This window comes from Chiloscyllium plagiosum, chromosome 4, assembly GCF_004010195.1.
Source record: "Chiloscyllium plagiosum isolate BGI_BamShark_2017 chromosome 4, ASM401019v2, whole genome shotgun sequence".
Classification (NCBI taxonomy): Eukaryota; Metazoa; Chordata; class Chondrichthyes; order Orectolobiformes; family Hemiscylliidae; genus Chiloscyllium; species Chiloscyllium plagiosum.
Window position 1 is genome coordinate 87,872,302 of NC_057713.1, and position 27,086 is coordinate 87,899,387.

The 27,086-nt window shown below is 40.7% G+C and overlaps 1 protein-coding gene across 1 annotated transcript in view; it reads right to left on the reverse strand.

Annotated features, from left to right (window-relative positions):
• Positions 1–27,086, reverse strand: part of nsmce2 (NSE2 (MMS21) homolog, SMC5-SMC6 complex SUMO ligase) — a 183,648-nt gene that overhangs the window by 100,334 nt on the left and 56,228 nt on the right. The window lies entirely within an intron of this gene.

Below are 27,086 nucleotides of genomic sequence, written 5' to 3' on the forward strand. Positions count from 1 at the left end.
AGTTGGCATCCTGCAGATTGACACACAATACTGCTGGGGCAGGAATTCTAGGATTTTGACCATCAACAGTGAAGGAATGGCAACATATGTCATTACAAAGAAAGTCTAGAGAGAAATGCAGTGGATTTCGTTAACGTTCATCTTACAAGCTCTATGACACAGATTCGGTATTCTAAGGATTGTTCATGAGGCACATGCCAAGATAAACTTATAAATCACTTGTAGCTGGAGGACCATTAGCTTCGTGAAAGAGGCTCTTTGGTCTATCAGAAATTTGCTAATTTTCCAGTGCAAAGAGATGGTCTCAACCAAGAAAGTATTTCAATGGTCAGTCACTGTAAGAGATGAAATGGGAAACAGTTGCTGTCTAAGGCCTTTCAGCCACAGTACATTAAGAGGCTGGAAATGCTTCATGCTGGATATGAAATGCACATTATGATTATCAACAGTATTGAAATAATATTGAAGCATCTTACAGAGAAACATGCTTGGCAGGGGCAACGTAGAATTTTACTCCACTGTAATTTCCAATTCAAAATGCAGTATGAACTTTAATAATTTTTTTTTGAACAAAGCATACTTTTGTTTAAAAAAAGCAGAGTTCCAATGAATCAAACAGGCAGGTCTCAGTTTAAGATCATTCCCAAGCAATTTAGTCAACCCAGATTAACCACTTCAGGGCTAAAAGTACAATTTAATTTCAACTTGTGCAGAAAATACTTATTGAGTTAGAGCATCATTGAACAAAGCAAGGTGTCATCTGCCAAAGATCACTCCTAAACAACCTACCGTCATCTCAAATAGACTTCCTAAGGGGTAACTATGATTTATTTGAAAGTGCTCTGTTTACAAAGTCCATATAGTGTGAGATTGTATTCATCGATCAGGCAAGATGGGCCAAATGGCCTCATTCTGAATTGACATATATTCTGTGATTCTATTGATTTTGCCATGGCTCTTGAGTAATGAGGTAATAAACTACAGGGCAGATATCAGAAAATTCTCACATCTCTGTCACAATTTAAACAGAGAGAGAATAAATCAGAAAATAAAAAAAATTAAATATGGCCACGAATGCTGTAAACACCATCACTAGGTGGTGCAAAGACTGAACATACGAAGAGGTGCTCTACATAATTATAAAGCAACAGAACTCAGCACAGCCAGTCTCTAAGATGGTGCTGCTGGAATTTTCATAGTGATGTGTGATCCAGAAAGAAGGGAGGTTGGAGCTGACAAAGTGAAGCTTCCCCTTGCTCAACCTCAACCATTGTTCCTTTGCCATTCTTCCTCCAGCCCCTGGCCACAGTCCTCCTGCACGGGGAAAGATCCTTCACTGCAACTATACAGAGCCTCTATACCTCCAGCGAAGGGTCCTTCCCGGACCAGGGGTTGGGGCCACTACTACCACTGCACCTGCTCCCCCCAATCTGCTGCTCCCTTTTCCCATCTCCACGCCCCGGTTCCAGGTATGACGCAGTTCCTGATTGCAAGGAGTTGGATGCACAGTTGCAATGGCATTCGTGCAGCACATTTGCATGTTATTCACCACTGACGTCATTTCGTATGGTTGTATCAAGTATGCATGCAGAAACACATCCTGAAATGTTGTCATCAGCTGCATGTATGCAAACACTTCTGCAGATTGCAGTAGTCAGCTGATGTCACAGCCAATGTCTGCATATTCACAGGACCATTTTGCATTATGGATCATCATTCTTAAAATACAACAATTGTAGTTTTGAACATGTATCTTTACAATCAAATATCATGTTAAGGTGAGCAATTTAGTTACATCAACAATGGTCTTGTCCCTCGAGAAATATGCTCTTTGTTATATTTTACAGCACTTATGATCATACCCACATAAAGATGCTTCAGAAAGTGAAAAAATTGTGTAAAGCTGAGAAGGGTTAGAGGGAAGGCCAAAAAAGCAATTAAAGCTCTTGAAATATATTAAGAATTAAAAATTTCATTTGAGTGTAAGCCAAAAGGTTTAAGATAGATCAGCCAAATACAAGTAAAATAGTGCACAGTGTCCCACCAGTTATTAGAATTGACTGATTTTCAAAACAGAGGTAAGTTCAGTATACCAGCGCAGATAAATGATTCGAATTATAGTTACAACTAGGACAACAATGGGAGAAATACAACCACTGACCACCAGTTCCTCCTAGTGGAGTTTAGAACATTCCAGAAGTTGACAGCGTGCTAATGCTCAAGTGTGCTTTCCCACATTAATAGTTTGTCATACCTAACTTAAATAAAATTAGTTGCATCTAATCCCAACACCTTAATGTTGGATGAAATCCCACCCAAGCAGCCTTATGTTCTAAAAGATTTCTTTTTCACTGTTCCTATTTTATTTGTATTCATGATGAGTTGGAAAGACGAATGCTAGGCAATCCTTACAGTGAAATACAAGGCAATTCCAATTATCAAAACAGACCAACAAACTGCTAATTTTGTTCTAATTTTAGGTAAAACTGTGTCTGCTTCATGAACATTTCAACAAATCACTACCTTAGTGTGTAAAAATAAAGTTAATCAGACAAAAGTGACCATTCTAATGCAACTTTCTTTCCGCAGGAGGAACAGAATTGGGAAATGCTCTGCCTTGTCAAGAGATGAAAGAAGATTCACAGATACGGCCAGAAGTATTGATGAGGAGGAAGAAAATTAATAAAGAAGAGTTCAAAGATAATTCAACAAAGTGAAGTTTAACCATTCAAAACTTTGCCATTATAGTGGATTGAAAGCACGAGGCTTGTACAAGAGACCAGATTGCATGTGTTGACTACACAGCAAGGTGTATGACTGCTGAATATTTCTAGCACTTACTGTTTTATTCCATTTCACAATTCACTCACTTCCTTCAATAACCTTTCAACATATACAATGCCTCTTGAAATTTTTCTCTTTTGTTTAGGACATTTAGGAAGATAGAAGCTGGGAAGAGATGGCTGGAGGCAGGGAGTGGGGGGTTTGATGTTCGATTAATTAAGGATGGCATTATAACACAATAGAGAGGGACTATCTAAATTCAGAAAACCAAGCTGTAGTAATCGTTTTGCTGGAAGTGAAAAACTGGAAAGGCAAGTAGTCAATAGTGGGAGTGATGCACAGACCCCAAACATCCTATACTACATAGGATGTAGTATAAAGGAAGTAGTAATGAGAGCTGATCAAAAAGGCATGGATGAACCATGGGGGATGTAACACATTTATAGAATTGAAAAATCAAAAAGATAATGGTAACCGAGATTATGAGTTCAGAAGTATTTTCAGAATGGTTTGTTAGAATAGTGCAGCCAACCAGAGTGCAACCTATATTAAACCTAAATTTGTAACAGGATACGATTAATGAAATACATCATAGTGAAGGTGCCCGAAGATGTAAGCAATCAAAGTATAATTGAATTTTACTTAATTGAAACTTAACTAAGAGCAGATTGGAAGGTATGAAAGCAGAACTAGAGAAAAGCCAACCGGCAAATTAGATAAAGAAATAGATCAGTACAAATGCAGTGGTGAACATTCAAGGGGATATTTCAAAATACACAGAATGGATATATTCAAGCAAGAAAGAAAAATTTCAAGGGACGGACTAACTATCTGGGATTAACTGGATAGGTTAATGAAACCATCAAATTTAAAGCAAAAGCATATAATTCCACAAAGGATTGGGCTGATAATTAAAAGAATGACAAAAAGATTAATAAGGGGGAATATTAGAGCATGACAGAAAGGTAGCTAGAAATGTATAATCATATAGTAAAAATTTCAAGAGACATTTGAAAAAGTAGAGTTAACAGTGAATGTTGATCCTGTAGGAAGACAACCTGGAGAATGAATGGAAAAAAAGGGTGGGTGGGGGGGGAGAGGAGGAAGAGGAGAGGCGTAGGGTCGCCACAGGGGGAGTAGGTGGAAAACCCTGTTACACAGTGGCTCAGTCAATAAACTGTGCTCTAATTAAAGAAAAGAAACTTAAACAGCACACCCACACTATCATTCTAAAGGGATCACTAATTGTAAATTAACTTAGAATAACTATACCAACACTGAGTAATACAAAATTGGATTTTAAAAGAGGAACAATGTATCCTGTAAAATCCTTTACACAGGTGGATTTAATGTTATTCCTCATATTGATTTGGAACTGAACAAAGCAGTGTAATGAAATATCAAAGACATTGGGGGACAGGGGTCTCCAGGTGGGATACTCTGTGGGTCAGTGTGGATTTGATGGGTCAAAGGGTCCACTTCAGCACTGTAGGGATTCTATGATTCTACGTATCATATCTCAGCTGTGAAAAAGGAACAAATTAAAACTTAGTAATCAAGTTAATGGAACGAATAAAAAGAAAGCAAAGCAACTGGAAATCTACATGGAAATAATAGGAAGCATAAATGAATGTGGCTTTGTGGGGGAAAGAAAATGTGGCTTTGTGGGGGAAAGAAAATGTAGGGATATAGCCCCTTTAAGAACTCAGCTCCTCTGGAGAATTATTTTGCAAAAAAGGAACTTATTGCAGGAACTGATTATGTGACAAGCTGCCGGGAAGATGAGCAACAGAAAAGTAATTTGGAGGAAATGCTGCTTCTGAGGAATGTTGGCAGCTCTCTGGTGCCAACAACACTAGTAGGTGCATTGACTGGTGCTAGGACTGCCTTCGTGGATGGGGGTGCAATCGGTGATGGCGATGGACGCAAAATGGGATGGTGTGGTCCTCCAAGATGTTATTGGGATAGATATGGGAGCTCCAAAAAGATAATGACCACACCTGGCTAACCATCAGCCTGCACAATGATAGCTGCTGTGCTATAATTTGGCATCAGCCTCCACCATAGGTAAATTCACAATGGCAGCAAGGAGGTCCTTAAGTGGGTGTAAAATCACAGACATTAACTGCTACCTGATCTGCTGGCGACTTGCAGCACAAGCAATATAGGAAAGATCTGCAACGTTAAAAAAAATTACTCAAATAGGCAGTAATTTGTCAGTTAATGGTGCCAATAGTGGAAATTCAATATTTTCATGTAATAATATATTCTAAGTGACTGTACAAAATGCATTCTAGTTAAATAACACCTATTTCAGAACTCAAAAAACAATCGAGACAGCAAGATGCAAACAGAGTAGGACTTCAAAGTAGGTTTTTATGTGTGCAAGGAGAGTGAGACTGAGAATTCCTGGCTCATATCACCGTCATGGACAATTATTAAATACATTCTGACCTACATACATAATTGTTTTTGCAAGGTCTGTTTTTCTAAATCTTAACTAAATATTCACAAATTTTATTGCTTCCCATTTGCACCAACTTTATTTCAGCCGAACATTTTGGTAATTGATGCATTCACATCAGGCAAAGAGGAAAATGCAAATTAATCTTTTAACTGTTAATAACTAATACTGAAACAGTCATGCCAGTATCGAGCTCCATTGGAACTCGGCCGACTATTAACAGATGTTTATTTTTACCGGTTCTGATTTGGATGTTGCTCAGCAATTTAACTGTTCCAAACCAAATGTAGGTGGACATTCCAGGGTGTGCACTCTCCTGGATACCAGCCTACCGACTCAATTTAGGTCTAGTGGGACTCTTTTGCGGTTTCAAGTCCGTAGGCCAGCAGTAACAACAATGGTGTGCTGGCCTGGATCCTGAAGAAAATTTTAATCATTTGGCTGAGGCTTGGCTTTGTTTTTGGCTGACCCAGAGTCCATCTTCAGAATATGTCTTGAGCGAGATAATGCAATTGCCTTCACTTCAGTGGTATTCCCCTAGCTCAACTTGACTGATGAGGGTCTCCACTTTCATCGGAATACCCTGCAACTTTTCTGTTCCACTTGCGCATATTCCAATAACACTAGTTACACTGCCTGTTTGAAGTACAATTGAGCTTCAGCTAGTAGGTGCTTTTGCATGGTTATATCATTAATTTCACATAACAAATGGTCCCTCAGCATTTCATTAAGGGTTAAACTAAAGTCTTATGCCTCCGCCACTCATCTTAACTGAATCAAATACCACAACACAGATTTCCTAGGTGACCAGAACTGATCGAACCAGAAGTGGCCTCGCCAATGTCCTATACAGCCACAACATGACGTCCCAACCCCTGTATACAATGTACTGACCAATGAAGGCAAGTGTGCCAAACACCTTCTTCACCACCCTTTCTAACTGTGAGGCCACTTACAAGTAACCATTTACCTGCGCCCTTAGGTCTCTCTGTTCAATGATATTCCCAGGTCCCTACCATTTATTGTGTGAGTCTTCCCTTGTTTATTTTACCAAAATACAATACCTCGTACTTATCCAAATTAAACTAAATCTGCCACTCCTTGGCTCATTAGCTCAATTGATCAAGATCTCGCTGTACTCTTAGATAACCTTTTTCACTGTCAACTATATCAGCAATTTTGGTGTCATCCATAAACACAATAACCATGCTTCCTTTATTCTCATCCAAATCATTTCCATAAATGATAAAGAACAGTAGACGCAGCTCCAATCCTGCGGAACACCACTCGTCACAGGCCTCCAGTTCAAAAAGCACCCCTCTGCCTGACAACAGCCCTCTGATTGGTAGAGCCGCAGGCTCTTAAGAAGTTTTAAGTGCTGAGAGTAACAGACTGGAAAATATCTAGAGTCTGCAAACAGAAAGCACCAATCTTTTTCTACTTGCCCTCCATGTGGGGAAAAAGACAGAAAACCCAAGAAAGCTCAAAAACAAGAATTCATATGAGATAAACATAAGTTCACCCCATCCGCTTTCAAATCAACTATCACCCCTATACATAGCAGTGTATCATCATCACTGGACTGAAGGATGTACAGCATGGGTACCAATCCTTCAGTCCAACTCATTTATGCCGACCAGAGGTCCTAAATTAATCTTGGCCCACATGCCAACATTTGGTCCATATCCTTCTTTTGATCACCCTACATATACACTTTTTTCCACCATAACATATGTGTTAAATCATTTGTCTTTTGTCTGATTTGTTTATGATTGTATGTGTGCTTCTTTGGGTTTGAAGGCATAGGCAATATTTTTTCTGTTAGTGACAAAACCTGGTTTGTATTGCTTTGTCCTGAATAGCAGTTAGTCAGGCAAATTGGGTCTTTTTTGTGGTCTCAATGAGATCTTTTACATTTATACATCTTGTGACAGCTTGTGGACCAATGGGGCACAATGATCAATGTACTCTTCCCAATTAAGTCATGACATTATCAATTATTGAGTGTTAGCATATTACTGTTCTTTTAATGAAGTGTGTCTTCTTAGCCAGAGCCCAGAGTAAGGCATCCCCCTTGTAGCATCAATTAAAACCACTCAAAAATTCAGGTCATTATTTCCTGACGGGCTGGGATATTTATCAGGGCGAATTTGTAAAATTATCCTCCTGAAGTCTTAATAAAATGCAAACTTTAATACAAACCCAATCTGTCAAATGTCAGGCTTGGATATACCATGACAAGAATGGTCCTTGCTAAATAGGTTCTTGAAAGTCCAGGGCTCCTGTGAAGACGACTCACTTGGCTCCAAGAGCTTGCATTCACTAAGTAAAGTATGATTATAGCTTTACTTTACTCATCCAGGATTTTAGATACACATTTCCGAAACATTATACTGTTACCAAAGTAAGCTTGAGTAGGCTACCTTGTATGAGTTTCTCGCTCAAGTACCAAGTAATCAAAATCGTGACCTGGCAACACACTTACATCTCACAATAGACACGAAACAGCTTTCTGAACAATTGATTCATTAGCTTTTTGTAAAGCTGCGACTGAACTCAGATTTAGGTTTGAAGACTTTGAACCAGTGCTTCCACTTGTGATTCATACATAATTATATTTCATTATATTACCTTAAGAAAAAAAATTCTGTATCTCTCTCAATTAATTCCAAAGTTATTTTTAGACATATTACTTTCCACATATGCCATTACTCAGCCAATATCCTGTTAAACTAGTCAGTAAGAACAGCAACTTGCACTTCCATGGTATGCTTCATGTCGGTTAAAACCTCAAAAGGACCTTTGTACACTAAACAGTTAAATAAACACTGGATGCAGAAAAGAAAAAGACAAATGGAATAAGTTAGGAATAAGTTAGGAAGAAGAAACTAAAGCTACAATCAAAGATGTGTTTCCAAAGCTTTTTGAAGGCAAAATAGTAAGGGAGCTGAAACTGCTCTGCATTGACACTGCTATATCCATGGACTGTGCTACATCTACAATAGACATTATTATTCTTCACTGACTTTTATCACTGGGTCTCTGTGTGCTTTGTTGGGACCTATGCTACACTCTTGAGGCAGCTATATCTGGACAGATTGCTCCCACTAAGTCTGCAGCAACTCTACACCTTATTCAGTAACTCTCCCTTACTCCAAGCCCTGTAACTTCAAATTCTATTCGAAAATACAGCAGACTGGTTACTTAATCATTTAGTTCTGCATTTTGTGGGATGTGGGCATCGCTGGCTGGCTAGCATTTATTGCCCGCCCCTAGTTGCCCTTGAGGTGGTGGTGGTGGTGAGCTGAATTCTTGGACTGCTGCTGTCCACCTGCTGTGGTTTGACCAAATTGCTGTTAAGGAGGGAATTCCAGAATAATGACCCAGTGACAGTGAAGGAACGCCAATATATTGCCAAGTCAGAATGGTGAGTGGCTTGGAGGTGCACTTGAAGGTGGTGCCACTCCCATATATCTGCTGCCATTGTCCTTCTAGATGGAAATACTTATTGGTTTGGAAGGCGCTGTCTGAGGATCTTTGGTGCATTTCTACAGTGCATCTTGTTGGTAGCACACACTGCTGCTACTCTGCATTAATGGTGGAGGGAATGGATTGTGTATACAGTGCAAATCAAGCAATCTGCTTGGTCCTGGTTGGTGTCAGAGTATTGTTGGGGCTGCACCCATCCAGGCAACTGGGGAATTTTCTATCATACTCCTGATAGTGCCTTGTAGACGGCGGACAGACTTTCGAGAGTCAGGTAGTCAGTTACTCATCACAGTATTCCTAACCTCCGAGCTGCTCTTGTCGCCACTGCATTTATGTGGTGAGTCCAGCTGAGTTTTTGAGCAATGATAAAGCACAGGTTGTTGATAATGGGGGACTCAGTGATGGTAACACTATTAAATGTCAATCCTCTGTCTTGACGGTAATGTTGGGTAGGAGATATGCTGAGCCATGAGGCTACAGATTGAGCTGGAACACAATTCTCCTGCTGTTGCTGACCCACAGCACCTCATGGATGCCCAGTCTTGAGTTGCTAGTCTGTTCGTAGTCTGTCCCATTTAGCACAGTGTCATACAACACGATGATGGAGTTTCTTTTCAACATGAATATGGGACTTCATCTCCACAAGGATTGTGCAATGGTCACTCTTAACAATACTGTCATGGTCAGATGTGGAAGATTGGCAAGGATGAGGTCAACTATGTTTTTCCCTTGTTGGTTCCCTCACCACCTGCCACAGACCCAGTCGAGTAGCTATGTCCTTTACGACACAACCAGTTCGATCTGTAGTACTAATGCCAAGCCACTCTTGGTGGTGGACATTTTGTACCCTTGCCATCCTCAGTGCTTCTTCTAAGTGTTGTTTAACTCAGAGAAGTATCGCTTCATCAGCCAAGGGAGGACGATATGTGGTAATCAGGAGGTTTCTTTGTCTGTGTTTAACCTAAAGCCAAGAGACTTCATGGGATCAGGAGTCAATGTTGAGGACTCCCAGGGCAACTCCCTCCTGACTGTATATCACTGTGCCGCCAACTCTGGTGGGTCTGTCCTGCCAGTGGGACAGGACATATCCGGGAATGGTGATGGTGGTCCATAAGGTATGATTTCATGAATATGACTAAATCAGGCTGTTGCTTGACTAGAGTTGCAAGTGTAGTGCTGGAAAACCACAGCAGGTCAGGCAGCACCCAAGGAGCAAGAGAATTGACATTTCGGGCATTAGCCCTTCATCAAGAATGCTACCTGACCTGCTGTGCTTTTCCAGCACCACACTCTTGACTCTGATCTCCAGCATCTGCAGTCGTCACTTTCTCCTTGCTGCTTGACTAGTCTGAGAGATAGCTCTCCCAATTTTGGCACTAGCCCCCATACATTAGCGGGGAGGATTTTGCAGGGTCGACAGAGCAGGTTCTGCTGTTGTCTTTTCCGGTGCCTAGGTCCATGCCAGGTGATCTGTCCAGTTTCATTTCTTTGAGACTTTGTAGTGATTGGTACAACTAAGTCATTTCAAATGGCAACTGAGAGTCAACCACATTGCTGTAAGTCTGGAGTCACATATAGGCTAGATCGGGTGAGGATGACAAATTTCCCTGACGGACATTAGTGAACCAGATGGGTTTTTCCAACAATCAGCAATGATTTCATGGTCATCAGTAGATTCTTAAATCCGAACTTATTTTATTAAATTCAAATTCCACCAACTACCGCGGCAGGATTCAAACCTAGGTACCCAGAATATTATCTGGGTCTCTGGTTAAGAATCTAGCGGTAATACTACCAAGCCATTGCTGTCCCAAGTAAAATCTTGCTAATTCAGTATTTCCATTCATCTCCTCTGAGTCTTGACAACATATGACAATGTTAGAGCTGCATCATGAAAACCGATATTAACATATTAATTTCCAGTATACTGCATCTTCTCTCAAATTTCACTCAACTACTTCGTTTACAGAGTTCCAACAATTTAAGTCATCTATTTGCATCCTCACTATCTTTCCCTCTCAAACTCTGAACATCCACATGGCCAGAGGCTGGTCACGTGGATCCCTTGCTGCTCACCCTAATGCGGTGCACTTGTTTGATGCATCAAGGCGACGGTCTTCCACCATTCCTGTAATGCTTGTATCACTTTGCGAGGTAGTTGATGCAGTTCTGTTCGCCATGTCCAGCATTCTGTGGTAACACAGTTCATCTATTCATTCGCTTGAATCCTCATCTCTCCTACCACATGCACTCTACCCCAGCCCCTCAATGAGATCCCCCATTATCTTTCTAAACTTCAAGTACAGACTCAGAATTCTTAACCGCTCCTCATACGACAAGCCCTTCTTTCCCGGGATCATTCTTATAAACCTCTTTTAAACTTTTTCCAAGAGCCCAGAACTGCCCATAATGTTCGAAATACAGTATGACCAGATCCTGCTTGTGTTCTCGCTCTCTCAAAATGAATGCTAACATTGTATTTGCCTTCCTTACTGCCAACTAAACCTGCATATTAACCTTCAGAAAATCCTGAATTAGCAAAATCCCTTTGTGCTTCAGATTTCTGAAGCCTTTCCATTTAGAAAATCATCAACATCTCTATTCTTCCTACCAAAGTGCATAACTTTCTAACATTGTACTCCATCTGCCACTTCTCTACCCACTGTTCCAGCTTTCCAAGTCTCGCGCCTTTCTTTCCACCTAACCAAAATAGTTGATACCATCACATCAGGTGATCAGATTCTTAAAGTAACAATCTATCATACTTACACAAATACACCAGAGTGTGAACTTCTAGAATTCTTCATTCATGAATTGCAGTCTGTAAGAAACAACTTAATTCAGGAACTACTTGCATCAAAAATTCTTTTCAGTTTTTTTACGCACTGACTCAGCTATGGTTGTAAGTCTAGAAACAACTCTGCCTATCTGGACTAGCAGTGCATCCTCTCTTTGATTAAATCTAATACCAGCCTTGGCTTTTCTGGAAATATTGAAAATATTCATGGATTTGTTGGCACCTGACCACTGACTGACCTATAGCTCAAACCCTCCAGTCCCAGCAACATCCTTGTAAATCTTTTTTGAACCCTTTCAAGTTTCACAACATCCTTCCTATAGCGGCGGGACTAGAATTGCACGCAATATTCCTATAGTGGCCGAACCAATGTCCAGTACAGCCGCAACATAACTTTATTATATAAATGACGAAAAGCAATGGACCCAGCATCAATCCTTGTGGCACACTGCTGGTCACAGACCTCCAGTCTGAAAAGCAATCCTCTACTACCACCTCCTGTCTTCTAGCTTGAGCCAGTTCTGTATCCAAAGAGCTAGTTCTCCCTCCAATCCGTGTGATCTAACCTTGCTAACCAGTCTACCATGAGGAACCTTGCCAAATGCCTTACTGAAGTCCATATAGATCATGTCCACCACTCTGCCCTCATCCATCCTCTTTCTTGCTTCTTCAAAAAATTCAATCAAGTTTGTGAGACACTATTTCCCATGCACAAAGCCATGTTGACTATCTCTAATTATAGTCCTTGCCTTTCCAAATACTTATATATAGAACATAGAACATTACAGCGCAGTACAGGCCCTTCAGCCCTCGATGTTGTGCCAACCTGTGAAAATAATCTGATGCCCATCTAACCTACACCGTTCCATTATTATTCATATATATGTCCAATGCCCGTTTAAATGCCCTTAATGTCAGCAAGTCTACTACTGTTGCAGGTGGGCCACTCCATGCCCGACTACTCTGAGTAAAGAAACTACCCCTAATATCTGTCCTACATCTATTACCCCTCAATTTAAAGCTATGTCCCCTCTTGTGAGCCTTCACCATCCCAGGAAAAAGGCTCTCACTCTCCACCCAATCTAACTTACTGATCATCTTCTACGTCTTGATTAAGTCACTTCTCAACCATCTTCTCTCCAACAAAACAGCCTCAGTTCCCACAGCCTTTCCTCACAAGACCTTCCTTCCATGGCAACATCCTGGTAAATCTCCTCTGAACCTTTTCCAAAGCTTCCACATCCTTCCTATAATGCAGTGACCAGAAGTGCTCGCAATACTCCAGGTGCAGCCTTACCAGTGTCTTGTACAGCTGAAGCATGACCTCATGGCTCCGAAACTCAATCCCCCTACCAATGAACGCTAACACACCATATGCCTTCTTAACAACCCTATCAACCTGGGTGGCAGCTTTCAGGGATTTATGCACTTGGACACAAATCTCTCTGCTCATCTACACTGCCAAGAATTTTACCATTACCCCAATACTCTGCATTCCTGTTACTTCTTCCGAACAGAACAACCTCACACCTTTTTGCATTAAACTTCATTTGCCACTTCTCAGCCTATCTTTGCATCTTATCTATGTCCCTCTGTAACTTATAACATTCTTTGGCACTATCCACAACTCTGCCTACCTTAGTGTCATCTGCAAATTTACTAATCCATCCTTCTACACCCACCTCCAGATCATTTATAAAAATGACAAACAGCAGTGGACCCAAAACAGATCCTTGCTGCACACCACTGATAACTGAGCTCCAGGATGAACATTTCCCATCAACCAGCACCCAATATCTCATCCAAACTGTTAAATCACCTTCAATTCTGAAACTCCTTATTTTGTGCAATAGCCTACCGTATGGAACCTAATCAACCGCCTTACTGAAGTCTATATACACCACATCAACTGCCTTACCTTCATCCACCTGTTTTGTCACCTTCTCGAAGAACTCAATAAGGTTAGTGAGGCAGGACCTACCCTTCACAAAACCGTGTTGACTGTTTGATAATCAAATTATTCCTTTCCATATGATTACAAATCCCACCTCTTATAACCTTTTCTAACACCTTACCGACAACCGAAGTAAGACTCACTGGCCTATAATTAGCAGGGTTGCCCCGACTCCTCTTTTTAAACAAGGGGACAGCATTTCTATCCTCCAGTCTTCTGGCACGATTCCTGTCGACAATAATAGCATAAAGATCGAAGCGAAATCTCTGCAATCTCACCCCGCCCCCCCCCGAGAACCCGAGGATAAATCCCATCCAGCCCCGGGGTCTTATCTATTTTCAGATCTTCCAAAATTGCTAAAACCTCCTCTTTGTCAATCTCAATCCCATGTAAACTTGTAGCCTGTATCTCCGTATTCTCATTAACATTGCCCTTTTCCAATGTGAATGCTGACGAAAAGTATTCATTAAGCACTTCTCCATGTCCTCAGATTCCACAAACAACTTTTCAATACTACCTTTGATTGGCCCTAATCTTACTCTAGTCATTCTTTTATTCCTGATATACCTAGGGGAGGCCTTAGGGTTTTCCTTGATCCTATCCATCAACAACTGCTCATGTCTTCTCCTGGCTCTTTTTAGTCCTTGTCCCTTAGGATTCCCTTCAGCAACCTGCCCACCACAGATGTCAGGCTCACCAGTCTGTAGTTCCTTGACTTTTCCTTACCATTTTACTTAAATAGTGGCATGTTAGTCAACCTCCAGTCTTCTGTTCTCTAGCTTCCAACAGAACTTTAGGGTACACCTGATCAGGTCCTGGGGATTTATCCACTTTTATGCATTTTAAGATGTCCAGCACCTCGTCTTCTGTAATATGGACATTTTTCAAGATGTTGCTATTTATTTCCCCATGTTTAGATTAGATTAGATTACTTTTTTAGATTAGATTACTTACAGTGTGGAAACAGGCCCTTCGGCCCAACAAGTCCACACCGCCCCGCCGAAGCGCAATCCACCCATACCCCTACATGTACCCCTTACCTAACACTATGGGCAATTTAGCATGGCCAATTCACCTGACCTGCACATCTTTGGAGTGTGGGAGGAAACCGGAGCACCCGGAGGAAACCCACGCAGACATGGGGAGAATGTGCAAACTCCACACAGTCAGTCGCCTGAGGCGGGAATCGAACCCGGGTCTCAGGCGCTGTGAGGCAGCAGTGCTAACCACTGTGCCACCGTGCCGCCCGTGTTCTCTGTCTTCCATATCCTTCTCCACAGTAAATACTGATGCAAAATACTCGTTTAGCCAACCATATTGCTGTGGGTCTGGAACCACACGTAAGCCAGCCCAAATAAGGACGGCAGATTTCCTTCCACAAAGGACATTAGTGAATCAGATGGGTTTTTCTGATAATTGGCAAGTTTCATGGTCATCACTAGACCTTTAATGGCAGATTTTAGTTGCTGGTTGAATTCAAATTCCATCATATGCCTGGATACCGGGCGACTATGACAAGGACTGAATAACATCACAGGTTCTAAAAAGAGACAGTGCAAGATAGCAGACGATGAAACATCCCTCCCAGATCGTCTCAACGCCTTTTATGCTCGCTTTGAGCAGAATTTCGGTGGAGAGGTAACACCTTTCCAACAAGTCCTGACGAACCTATCCCAACAGTCACTGCATCAGAGGTCAGATCAGCTTTTCTTCGTGTGAATCCAAGGAAAGCGATGGGACCAGACGGAGTACCAGGCTGTGCACTCAGAGCACGCGCAGATCAACTGGCAGAGGTCTTCTCGGACATCTTCAAGCTTTCCCTGCAGTAGGCCACTGTCCCTGCCTCTTTCAAGATGGCCAACATCATCCCTGTGCCTAAGAGGCTTATGCAGCATGTCTCAATGACTATTGCCTAGTGACCCTAATTTCAGTGGTCATGAACTGCTTTGAAAGGCTGGTCATGGCACTAATCAACTCCAGCCTCCCCACTACTCTTGACCCACTCCAATATGCCTATCAAACCAATAGATCCACGTCAGATGCCATATCACTTGCCCTTCACTCCTCTCTAGAACATCTTGACACCAAGAACAACTACATGAGAATCCTACTCATTGACTACAGTTCAGCCTTCAACACTATTATCCCCTTGAGACTGATTACTAAACTTAGTGATCTCGAACCGAAAGCTTTTCATTGTGCCTCGGTACACGTGACAATAAATTCAATTCGATTCAATTCAATTCAATTCATCTGCCATGGTGGGATTTAAACCTGAGACTCTGCATTAATAGTTTAGCAGTCACCTCCCCTCTAATGAAATGTTGGAAAGCAGATGTGCTCCTTCAAGAATCAATAATAAGGGACACAATTTTAAAATGAAAGGCAAGAGGTTTAGAGGAGATTTGAGGAAAAGAGTTTTCATCCAGTAGGTGATGGGAATTGGAATGCGTGTGAATTGGAATACATGCGCTTAGATGCCTCTCAACTTTTAAAAAGTAGTTAAGTGCTCATCGAAGTGTCATAACATTCAAGGCTATGGGCCAAGTGCTGGAAAGTGGGATGAGTGTAGGTTTACAGTAGTTTAGTCAGTATAGACTTCATGGGCTGAAAGGCCTCCTCTATGTTGTGAGATTCTGTGAAACTTCAAGTGCAGCTACAGACAGCAAATTTTGGATAAGCAGAAGCTTGTAGAGATTGAGAAGATTGAGTTATGAGGACAGTTTGGAAAGCATTTTAATACAGAACTGTGGGTCAAATTCCTTCCCATTCACCTACCCTTTACAGCAAACACTGAGCATTCAAATGACCCGCTTGATATTCATCAGGAAATTAAGAGTGGGTAGGTCCACATGCAGTGAATCTGTCTCGTACTATGTTATCATTCAGGGGCCCCATTCAACTGCATTTTGATTTAGCCCCCTTCCCCTCTCCCTCACCTTTGATGGTTTGCACTTCCCTCAATGGGCTATATGTGTAAATTAACTGATTGGAGAAAACAAGTTCAGCTCTTTTTTCCATATTTGAATAAATGCTATAATGAAGTTAGGAGTTGCATGGCTCTGGTGCAATCTAAACTGAGTGTCTGTGAGCAGGTTATTCCTTTGCAAGTACTGCTTGACAGCACTGTTGACAACCCTTGCATCACTTTCCTGATCATCAAGGGTAGACTGATCAGGCAAAAACTGGCTCAGTTAGATGTGACAACGTTTTGTGACAGTACAAATCTGAATAATTTTCCATTGGGTAGATGCCAATGTTGTAGCTGTACTGAAACACCTTGGTTCAGGGTGCACAACAGATTGTGGAGCTCGAGTCTTTATTGCTATTGCTGGAATGCTATCTGGACACTCAGCTTTTGCAGTATCCAATGCCTTCATCCATTTCTTGATATCACAAAATGAACAGACCTGGCTGAAAACTAGCATCTATGGTGCCACATAAATACAATGGAGGATATTCCCTAATATGAAGATGGGACTTCATCTCATCTGAGATCCTCACCCAGAGTACACCCTGGGCACTTGGAACTCTGTATGCAAGTTTGCTCGCTGAGCTGGCAAGTTCATTTTGAAATGTTTCATCACCATACTAGGTAATATCATCAGTGAGCCTCCGGCAAAGCATCTAGTGTTTGTGACCCGCTTTCCATTTGTGTGTTTAGGTTTCCTTGGATTGGTGATGTCATTTCCTACTCTTTTACTCACCCTCTGATGAGTTTGCCCTAAGTCAGGCAGCCTGTAAAGTTTCATTTCTTTTTGTTTGGAGACATTTTAGAGATGAGCTTCGATATAACTGAATGACTTGCTATACTAATTCAGACGGCATTTAAAAACCAACCATGTTGCAGACCTTATCCAGATATTACTCCAGATCATATCCTCAAGGACATTGATGAACCACTTGGGGTTTTATAATAATCAATGGTTTCATGATTATCTTTAAGACTTGTAATTCCATAATTTTTTAAAAAATTCAAATTCCATCTGTTGGCCCCCAGAGCATCATCTAGGTCTCTGAACTTAGTCTAGTAACAATACCAATACACCATAACCTCGCACCAGCACCTCCCTCTCATCTCAACTGGCTACTATATGTTTTGAAATGAATGCATTATTAGTAGACAACGATTTTACAGCAGAACTTGCTTCACATTGTGAGCAAAGAAAAATACAAATATGATCATCTGAATGACCATCTTTTCTTCTGCAAATATTGACTTTTTAATATATAGCAGCATGTGTCTAATATTTTGTTTTGAACACTAACCAATACACTAAGTTTCTTGTAGTTAAATTATGTGGATGTATAACATAATAACTTTTATGGTTTCGCAGCAATAAAAACTATTGCTTATTCAATATACACTTGTGGGACGGATTACTTGAAATATACAGGTGCAAAACAGAAAGCATGGGAAAGGAGAGGACCTAGTGTTTCCATTCCCCTACAATCATGAGAAATTACCAGTATACACAAAGGTGTATTCTTTTAATGTCAAATACCAGACAATTTCAGATAATATCCAACTTAGAAATCTTTTTGAAAACCAGACATAAACAAAATCATCAGGGCCTCTCAGCATGAATCAGAATGAACTATTTAACTTGTAATCAAGCCCAGTCATGTTTAGTGAAGGCTTCTGCAATGTTTAGTTTTACATTACATCAACTGCTCATGTTGCACAACAGCCAGTGTAAAAACAAGATAGAATATAACAAATCCATCTTGTTGATATTCAAATTTATACAGTGTATATAACTGAAGCAGGATTTTAATCTAAGTATGAAGCAATTTATTTCAATATAAAGCAAACAAATGGATAGAAGTTGACAAATATCAAGATTGCCAGAACAATTATGTCAAGACAACAGGATAAACACAAATCATTATTAACACCAGGGACAGAAATTACTGAGTTTGGCAGGTGTTTTGCAACCTACCTGAAAAAGTGCCAAGACACCTGCACTGATGCTTACAAAGAAAGCCAATCATATCTTCTGCCCAATGAGCATTTAAGTGGACACCAGCTGGCACTCCATCAGAGGGCCTTGGATAGGGCATCTCAGCTATCTGGAACTGCCAGTTGTTCAGAGGCCAGCAGTTCCAGAAATCAGCAATGCCATGGAGGGTTACAGAAATATCCCACGAACAAAAGTGGGTGTTTATGTTAGTGGAGGGAGGTCTCACAGGGAAGTTGTCAATGGCCAATGTCTTACTCAAGGTTGACAATGTAGATCAAAGAACCTCTCCTTTCCACTGACAGGCAGCTCATACAGGTTTATCTGTTGTATAGACACCTGTTATTGGCCTCCCTCGAGCTGAGAGAATTGCAGCTCAGGTGGGAATAGGCTCTTGAAGTGGTTAACTTACTCTTTAAGGGTCTTCAGTGGAGGCAACACAAAAAGGTTGAATATGAGCAGAGGCAGGAAGGCATCAGGGATCCATCGCAACAATAATCCATCCCATTTTCTAGGCCTCCTACCTCATTCCTCATCTGCTGTGTCCCCAGTAGGTTTGCATCCTGGTCAGGAAGCAATTACATCAAATGAAAACCAGGCATGTGAATTTTAGATAAATACATGCTCAGAGGTTAACCAAGAAAGGAATAATAAACATAACTGAATTTTGTGCAGGATATAATGAGGTCTGCAGAACTGTTGTGCTTTCTAGTTTAAGTACAGAGTTTGGGAGGACAGCAAGTATAGGATTAGATAAGTCAAAAAGTTACTAAAAAAAATTGAATGAGTTGAAACAATAAGGTTTATGGTGGCAAAGGATTAGATAAAACAAAGTAGGCAAGGATTTCACATTGGAAGCTGGCGATGAAAATAAAATAAAATGTTTGACTGCTTGACTACAAAGTAGAATGCTAAATGCACATTTACCAAGTCTATTCAAACTATTCCAGAAGAACAAACCACCATTATAAAGAGCAAACAGTAACAAAATCCAGGAGGAAATCTATGCCTTGAATTTAAACATGTTTTTTTTAATGTCTTAAGTTTCTGTACCAATTTTTAGATTGGCATTATGCAAGTATCCAATCTTAAAACCACAATCCTCATATCACAAGTAAAACAACTTTACAACTGTTTTACTTGTTGTACAATGAAACAGACCCCTACAATGCAACCATTTGTAGTGTTTTATGAAGTTGAAACATAGGATATGCTCATGAAAACTCATGGAAAATGATTTTAGATCCATTTGTGGACTGTAATAAGTGATTAATGGGTAGTGCAGGCAGCAATGACGAAGCAACCCTTCAAAATATATTTTAATTATTTTTCCATCTAAAACTATATCCTGTAAAATATAATTCAGCAAAGATTTCATAAGATTTAGAAATTTGTATTGTGAACATTTTCCTCATTCCCCAACTAAAATAGTTCTGACAGCCAACTGTAAAGTGAAGTTATTTGAAATCAAAACCAATAAAACCTAAATTGTGCTGGATGTTCAATTACAGGATCAGGATTAGATGAGACTTAATAATAACATTCCAGGTCTCTGAATCAACAGGTGAAAGGAGCACCTGGAAACAGCATCATCTTTCTTTCATAAGTAGAGAACACCGAACCTGTGAGAGACACCTCTAATCAAAGGGAGACATCACAAGAAAACTGCAAGTTCATTAGTTGAGGAGCAGGGCAGCAGAAGACCTCCAAAACAAGCAGAATATGGTGAAATACTTCCATACTCTACAGTTATTACAACAAAAGCTGGCCTCGAGGTCAAGTAGCATTTAAGGTTAATTAATACAGTAATGTTCCTCAAATATACTTAATTTTCTTTAAACTAGAGGTAGCAAATACAAAGGGAGTCATTTAAAGGTGAGTTCACGGCAGGTGGATTGCAAATCCTGTGCAACATGGAAAGTCTTGCAAGCTTCCAGTATCCAGGATGACTACTTGGGCTCTTGTGCCGCAGTTACTCAAAATCCACAGTTTGCATTTGCAGCAGCAGCTGAAGTCACTGTCAAGTAAACACTAGGCTGAGTTCATTGTGGATAGCATGTTCAGTGAGGCAGTCACATCACTACCAAAGAGTACACAGGCAGAAAGGGAATGGGTGACTAAGCAACAGGGTAAGAGAATTACGCAGATAGTGCAGGAGTCACCAAGGTCCATTTCACCATCTAGCAGCTTCTTCCATTTTAGATACTGCTGGGAGAGTGGGTGCTCAAGGGAATGCAGTAAAGCCAAGCCAAAGCCATGAGTGGTTCAGTTGCAGAATGGGAGAGAACAAAAAGTGTGGAAAAGCAATCAGGATACGGATGCTTTCATAAAGAAAACACATGTTTCTGCAGCGGTTACATACTCCAAGATGCTACGTTGCCTCCCTGGTGCCAGGGTTAAAGGTATCTTTGAGTGGTTACAGGGCATTCTGAAAGGGGAGAATCAACAGTTGTGGTCCATGTCAGAATCAATGACCATAGGTAAAAGAGAAACGAGGCCCTGCAAACAAAATATAGGGAGCTGGGAAATAAATCAAAATGCAGGACCTTATTCCTGCTAATGTCACACACTAGTGAGGTCAGGTAAAGGAGAATAGACTGGAGTAATGTGTGGTTGGAGAGGTAGTATATGAAGGAGGGATTTTGTTTGAGAGGCATTGGAACTGATTCTCAGGAAGATGGATCCAATACATGCTGGACAGCAGAACAAGGATGAATATCCTTGTAGGAGCACTCACTAGTACTGTGGAGCTGCAAGCAGATGGAAATCTAAGTGAAGAGACACAAGGAAGGCAAACAAAGGAAGAAATAGAGGAAAGAAAAGCAGCAAGCAAAAATGAAAGAGAGAGAAAACAAGGGCAAGCAGTAAATAGGGTCATAGCACAAAAAGCATAAAAGTGTTAAAAAGACAAATACAATTGCATACAGCATTGGCAATAAGATGAATGAATTAACAATGCAAATAGTTATAAATGGATATATTATATGATTATGATTACACATATGTGGCTGCAGTGTGAATGAGGCTGGGTAACAAATATCGAAGGGTATTCAATATTTAGGAAGAGAGGCAAAATGAAAGGCAGACGGGGCAGGGTTGTTAGTAATACATGAAATCAGTGCCATAGTGAGAAGGGATATTGGATTGGAAAATATAGATACAGAACCAGTCTGGGTATAGCTAAGAAGCAACAAGAAGGGGAAAACAATTATGTTTGCTGTCTCCAGGCCACCAAACGGGATTGGTAAGTTAGAGGACAATATCAAACAGGAAATTAGAGATACATGTTCCAAGGGTTCAACAGTAATCATGGGCGAAGTTAATCGACATGTAAATTGGATAAACCACAGTGGTGGCAGATGAATTACTGGAATGAGCACAAACCAGTTTTTTTCAGTCCATTACAGGGAAGAACTAACTAGGAAATAGACTAACCTAGATTTGGTCTTTGCTGAGGAAACTTAATTAATAATTTTGTTGTTAATGATCCTTGAGGAAAGACTGACCATAATATGATAGAATTCTGATCTAGAATCTGGTTTCCAGCATCTGCAGTCATTGTTTTTACCAAAGGAAACTACTAAGCTGAGTGCTAAGTTGGCTGCGATAGATTGGGTAATTCACTGAAAGGCATAGAGTGGGTATGGAACAAATGCAGAATTGCATGAATTATATCTCTCTTTCTGATGAAAAAATACAAAAGGAAAAATAGCCCATTCGTGGCTAACAATTGAAATTAAGGATATTAAGTACTATAGATGCTGGAAATCTGAAATGAAAACAAAGTGCTAAAGAAACTGAGCAGGAAACTGGCAGCATCTGTGGAGTTATAGAGTCAGAGCCATAGAGTGACACAGCACAGAAACAGACCCTTCGGTCCAATTCGTTCACGCCGTCTAAGTTTCCCAAACTAAACTAGTCCCATTTGCCTTACCTACTGAGGTAGGAAAAAAAAAGTGAAAAACAGAGCATTATTTAGATGATGACAAACTGAGAAATGTTGACATACAAATGGGGTGGCACAGTGGCTTAGTGGTTAGCACTGCTGCCTCACAACATCAGGGATCCGGGTTCAATTTCCACCTCGGGCAAATGTCTGTGTGGAGTTTGCACATTCTCCCCGTGTGTGCATGGGTTTCCTCCTGGTGCTCCGGTTTCGTCCCGGTGCTCTGGTTTTCTCCCACAATCCAAAGATGTGCAGGTTAGGTGAATTGGCTATGCTAAATTGCCAAGAGTGTTAGGTGAAGGGGTAAATGTAGGGGAATGGGTCTGGGTGGGTTGCTCTTTGGAGGGTCAGTGTGGACTTGTTGGGCCGGTGTGGACTTGTTGGGCCAAAGGGCCTGTTTCCACACTGTAGAGAATCTAAAAAAAAATGGACCTGCATATCCTTGTATACCAGTCTCTGAAAACAAGCATGCTGGTGCAGCAAGCACTTCGGAAGGCAAATGGTCTGTTGATCTTTATTTTTATAGGATATGAGTACAGAAGCAAGGATGCCTCGATGAAGCTGTCCGGGGTTTTGATATATAGCGTCTCTGTACAGGGTCTCCTATCCAATTAAAATAAAATTTTAAAGTGGTAGCACAAGGTTAGGATATAAAAATTATCCAGGCATTACATTCCCTGACTCCAGTTTGTAAACTTGGTCCACATTTACTATTCCACTGATAGACTGAATTATAAAACGAAACAGTCACCACTCAAGTGACATCTCATCTTGGATTCTGCCTACAATGTAAATTAGCAATGCAAATGATAAAAAAATTTCAAATTTAGGCCCTAAATTTAAGTGGAAAGGAAATTAATCCATAAACTGTAAAACAGTCTGTTAACAAAGCAGTGAAATGGATCTTGTGCAACTCCATTAGCATAATGGATCTAAAACAACATTTCAATATCTTCAAATGAAGCGCAAGCAGTTGTACCGCAATATTCGGCCTCTCACGGATCATTTGTGGGAAGTCCAAAGCTGTCCTGGTAGATTTTGGCAACATCTTCTCACCTGATAAGCATCAAACCTTTAATATATAACAAATGCTTGGGGCTCTCTTGTGGCGCAATGGCAGTGTCCCTACCCAAGGACCAAAAGAACCAGGTTCAAGTTCACTTAGTCTAAAGGTGTATAATAACATCTCCAAACAGATTGATTAGGAAATATTACTAAGCACTTCATGCAATTGACCATTATTTTGGTGGAAGCATTAGCCTAGCTGTTCCCCTTCCAATTCAGTGTCAAATATACAGGAGATGATTATTGATAATGTTTTGCATAATTGTACTTCCATAGTAATTCCATAGTCAACTGATTTAAGCGAAATTAAACAAAACTGAAAACATAATAACATGTTCGCAATATCCAATAAAAATTTTAAAAACTTGCATTTACAATCGCATGAATATCAAAATTTAAAATAGTAATTTATAATATCATAGGCTCATGTTGATTTATTAATTTCTAATAACATCAACTGGACATAGATGTTTCCTCAGTTTTTGTTTAAAAGGACACTTACCAAAGCAAAGGACACTAGCCACGACAACAAATTAATGGATTTGCGGATAACACATGCTGCTTGGATGAAGACAGAGAGCAAATGAATATCTGACCCAATTTGGGTCTAATAAAGCTACTGCATTTTGAACTCAAAGAGACTCTGTTACAGGGTCAATATGTTTGCCCTGCTCTTTCCAAAATAACTCTAATCAAAGCACGAGAGTTGAAAGCCTCTCAGAAGTGGATGATGTGAAAGAAGGTCTTAGGTTACAGGAGAATTTAAACAGAATGGTCAGATGGGCAGATCAGTAGCAGATGGAATTTAACTGTGTGAAGTGATGTTTTTTGGAGTACTCATTGAATTGCAGGACACCAAGAAGCTCAGAAAAACAGAGGGACCTTGGGGTGCTTGTACACAGATCCCTGAAGGAGGTAGAACATATTAATACAGTTTATTTGGCATACAGGATACTGCTTTTATCATCGTGGCACAGATTATAAAAGCAGGGATGGTTATAGAGCTGTATAAGTATTTGGTCAGGGCACAGCAGGAGTAGTATGTGCAGTTCAAGTCACTGCGCTAGAGGAAGGGTGCAATTGAACTGAAAGGAGTGCAAAAGAAATTCACCAGGACGTTGCCTGGGATGGAGCAGTTTGGCTATGAAGAGAGGCTGGATAAACGCAGACTGTTTTCTTTAGAACACAGAGGGCTGAGCAGGGACCTGATTAAGGTATAAAAGATTATGAAGGGCATGGATAAGTTGGATAGAAAGAAGCCAAAGGTCTGTAACAAGGGGTTTAATTTTAAGGTGAAAAGCAAAGAGGATTTGAGGAAAATTTCCCTCTCTGTGAAGGATTTTCACTGCACTTCTCCCCTAAACGTGCCCGCTTTCACCTTGAAACTGTGCCCTCTTTTAGTTGACCTTTCCACCCTGGGAAAAGGCCTTTGACTATTCACCCTATTTATGCCTCTCATAGGTTCGCAGGCCTCCATCAGAAGGCCCCTCAACTGCCATCTTTCCTGTGAAAACATTACATCTATAGTCTATGACTCTTTCAGACTTCACTGCTGTGAGCAATGATTTCTTAAAGAGAGAAATTTGAATCATATCTGACTTCTCTTACTCTCTTGGAGACAGTAATTAGCCGCATCAGCAAGGAACTTCAGACCAGCACCTATAGAAACTGAACTGTCAGCTGTAAACAAGCATGTCGATAATTAATGAATAAATCTTTTCTGACTTTAAATTGTACTTGACCAAGTTTTATGATGATATCCTCTGTAGCATTTTACTGTTTTACTTCACATTTTGGGGCAGTCAGCAGGAGACCATTTCATGCCTTGCCTTTTGTGGATTGTTGAATACACTCGTACATTTAAAATCTGAAACAATTTCTAACTCTTTTACCTGGCTGACTTATTTCTCGCACCAAATTATACACAGTGATATGTTTTTATTATTAAATTGGCAATATTACCACCTTTTAAATTCAAATTATATTGTCACCAGCTCAGGGGATGAGAGAAGAGAGGCATCAGTTTTGATTTGTTCATAATAGTTAGGTTATATCATATCCCCAAATAACATCTTACTCATTTAAGGATTCTTCAAAAGGCAAAACCAGTACTACGGGATGGACAGGAATATGGGATTCAAGCCACCATCAGATCAGCCATTTGCTGGCTTGAGGGGCCAAATGGCCTACACCTTTTTCCTATCTAAGAAAAAAAATACAGGTAACGTATCAGCTAATTCATGCAAGGTTTAGAAGTTATGAGTGAGAACGCTAATCAGGAATCCAGAAGAAGTGGGTGGCAATACATAAGAGCCGAGAAAGAAATTCCAGGCAGCAAAGTTTAAATAGAAGAACTGAGACAGGATCACAAACAAATGGTGGAAATGCAAGTGCATGTAGATAAGTTTAGTAATGGAGTAAATATTTATAGAATGCCAAAGTTGCAAACTGCTCAGTTCAGCCTTAGAGTGTAACCAGGCAGAGAGACAAAGTCAGTGAATGAGGAATGAGTGCAAAACCAATATCTTCAATCTTCCTAACACTCTTTTGGAATAAATTTCTATATATTCAGGACTGGATGTTAGACAAGTACCATGACAATTAAAGATAGTGGAAGCTTGAAACAGATGGTGGGGTGGTAGACGTGAGCTTTGTCAACATACAATGTGGAACCTGACATTGCTATTTTTTTTTAAATGAAATCACCAAAAAGTAGCAGCAGCATGCATGAAGTGAGGACTAAGGACAAATGAGGAACAGGATTCGGGCATTCAGCCAACCCCTCAAGCCTGTTCCACCATTCAATGAGACCATGGCTGATCGGTGGTCAAGGAGAAAGTGAGGACTGCAGATGCTGGAGACCAGAGACAAGAGTGTAGTGCGGGAAAAGCACAGCAGATAAGGCAACATCCAAGGGGCAGGGGAATCAACGTTTCGGGCATAAGTCCTTCATCAGGAATGAGGCTGGTGGGTCGAGGCTGAGTGATAAATGGGAGAGGAGTGGGGTTGAGGGAAGGTTGCTAGGAAAGCGATAGGTGGATGAAGGTGAGGGAGAAGATGATAGGTCAGAGGGGGCAGTGATGGACGGGTCCGGAGGGCGGTGCCGAGTTGGAGGCTTGGGACTGGGATAATATGAGGGAGGGTTTTAATTTTAAGGTGAAAAGTAAAAGCTTAAAGTCCCAAACCTCCAACTCGGCACCACCCTCTGGACCCATCCATCATTGCCCCCTCTGACCTATCACCTTCTCCCTCACCTTCATCCACCTATCGCTTTCCCAGCTACCTTCCCCCAACCCCACCTCCCTTCCATTTATCTCTCAATCCTAACCCACAAGCCTCATTCCTGATGAAGAGCTTATATCTGAAACGCCGATTCTCCTGCCCCTCGAATGCTGCCTTGCCTGATCTGTGGTCTAACTCCATAAATCTGCCCTTGGCTCGTATGCCTTAATACCTTTGCTTAACAATGTTTATCAATCTAGGATCTAAAATAAACAACTGATTCAGTATCTACTGAAATTGTGGAAACAAGTTTGAAACATCCACCACCCTTTGTGTGTAGCAGGGCTTCTGAACATCTGTCTGAACAGTCTGGCCCTAATTCTCAGACTATGCTGCCTAATTCT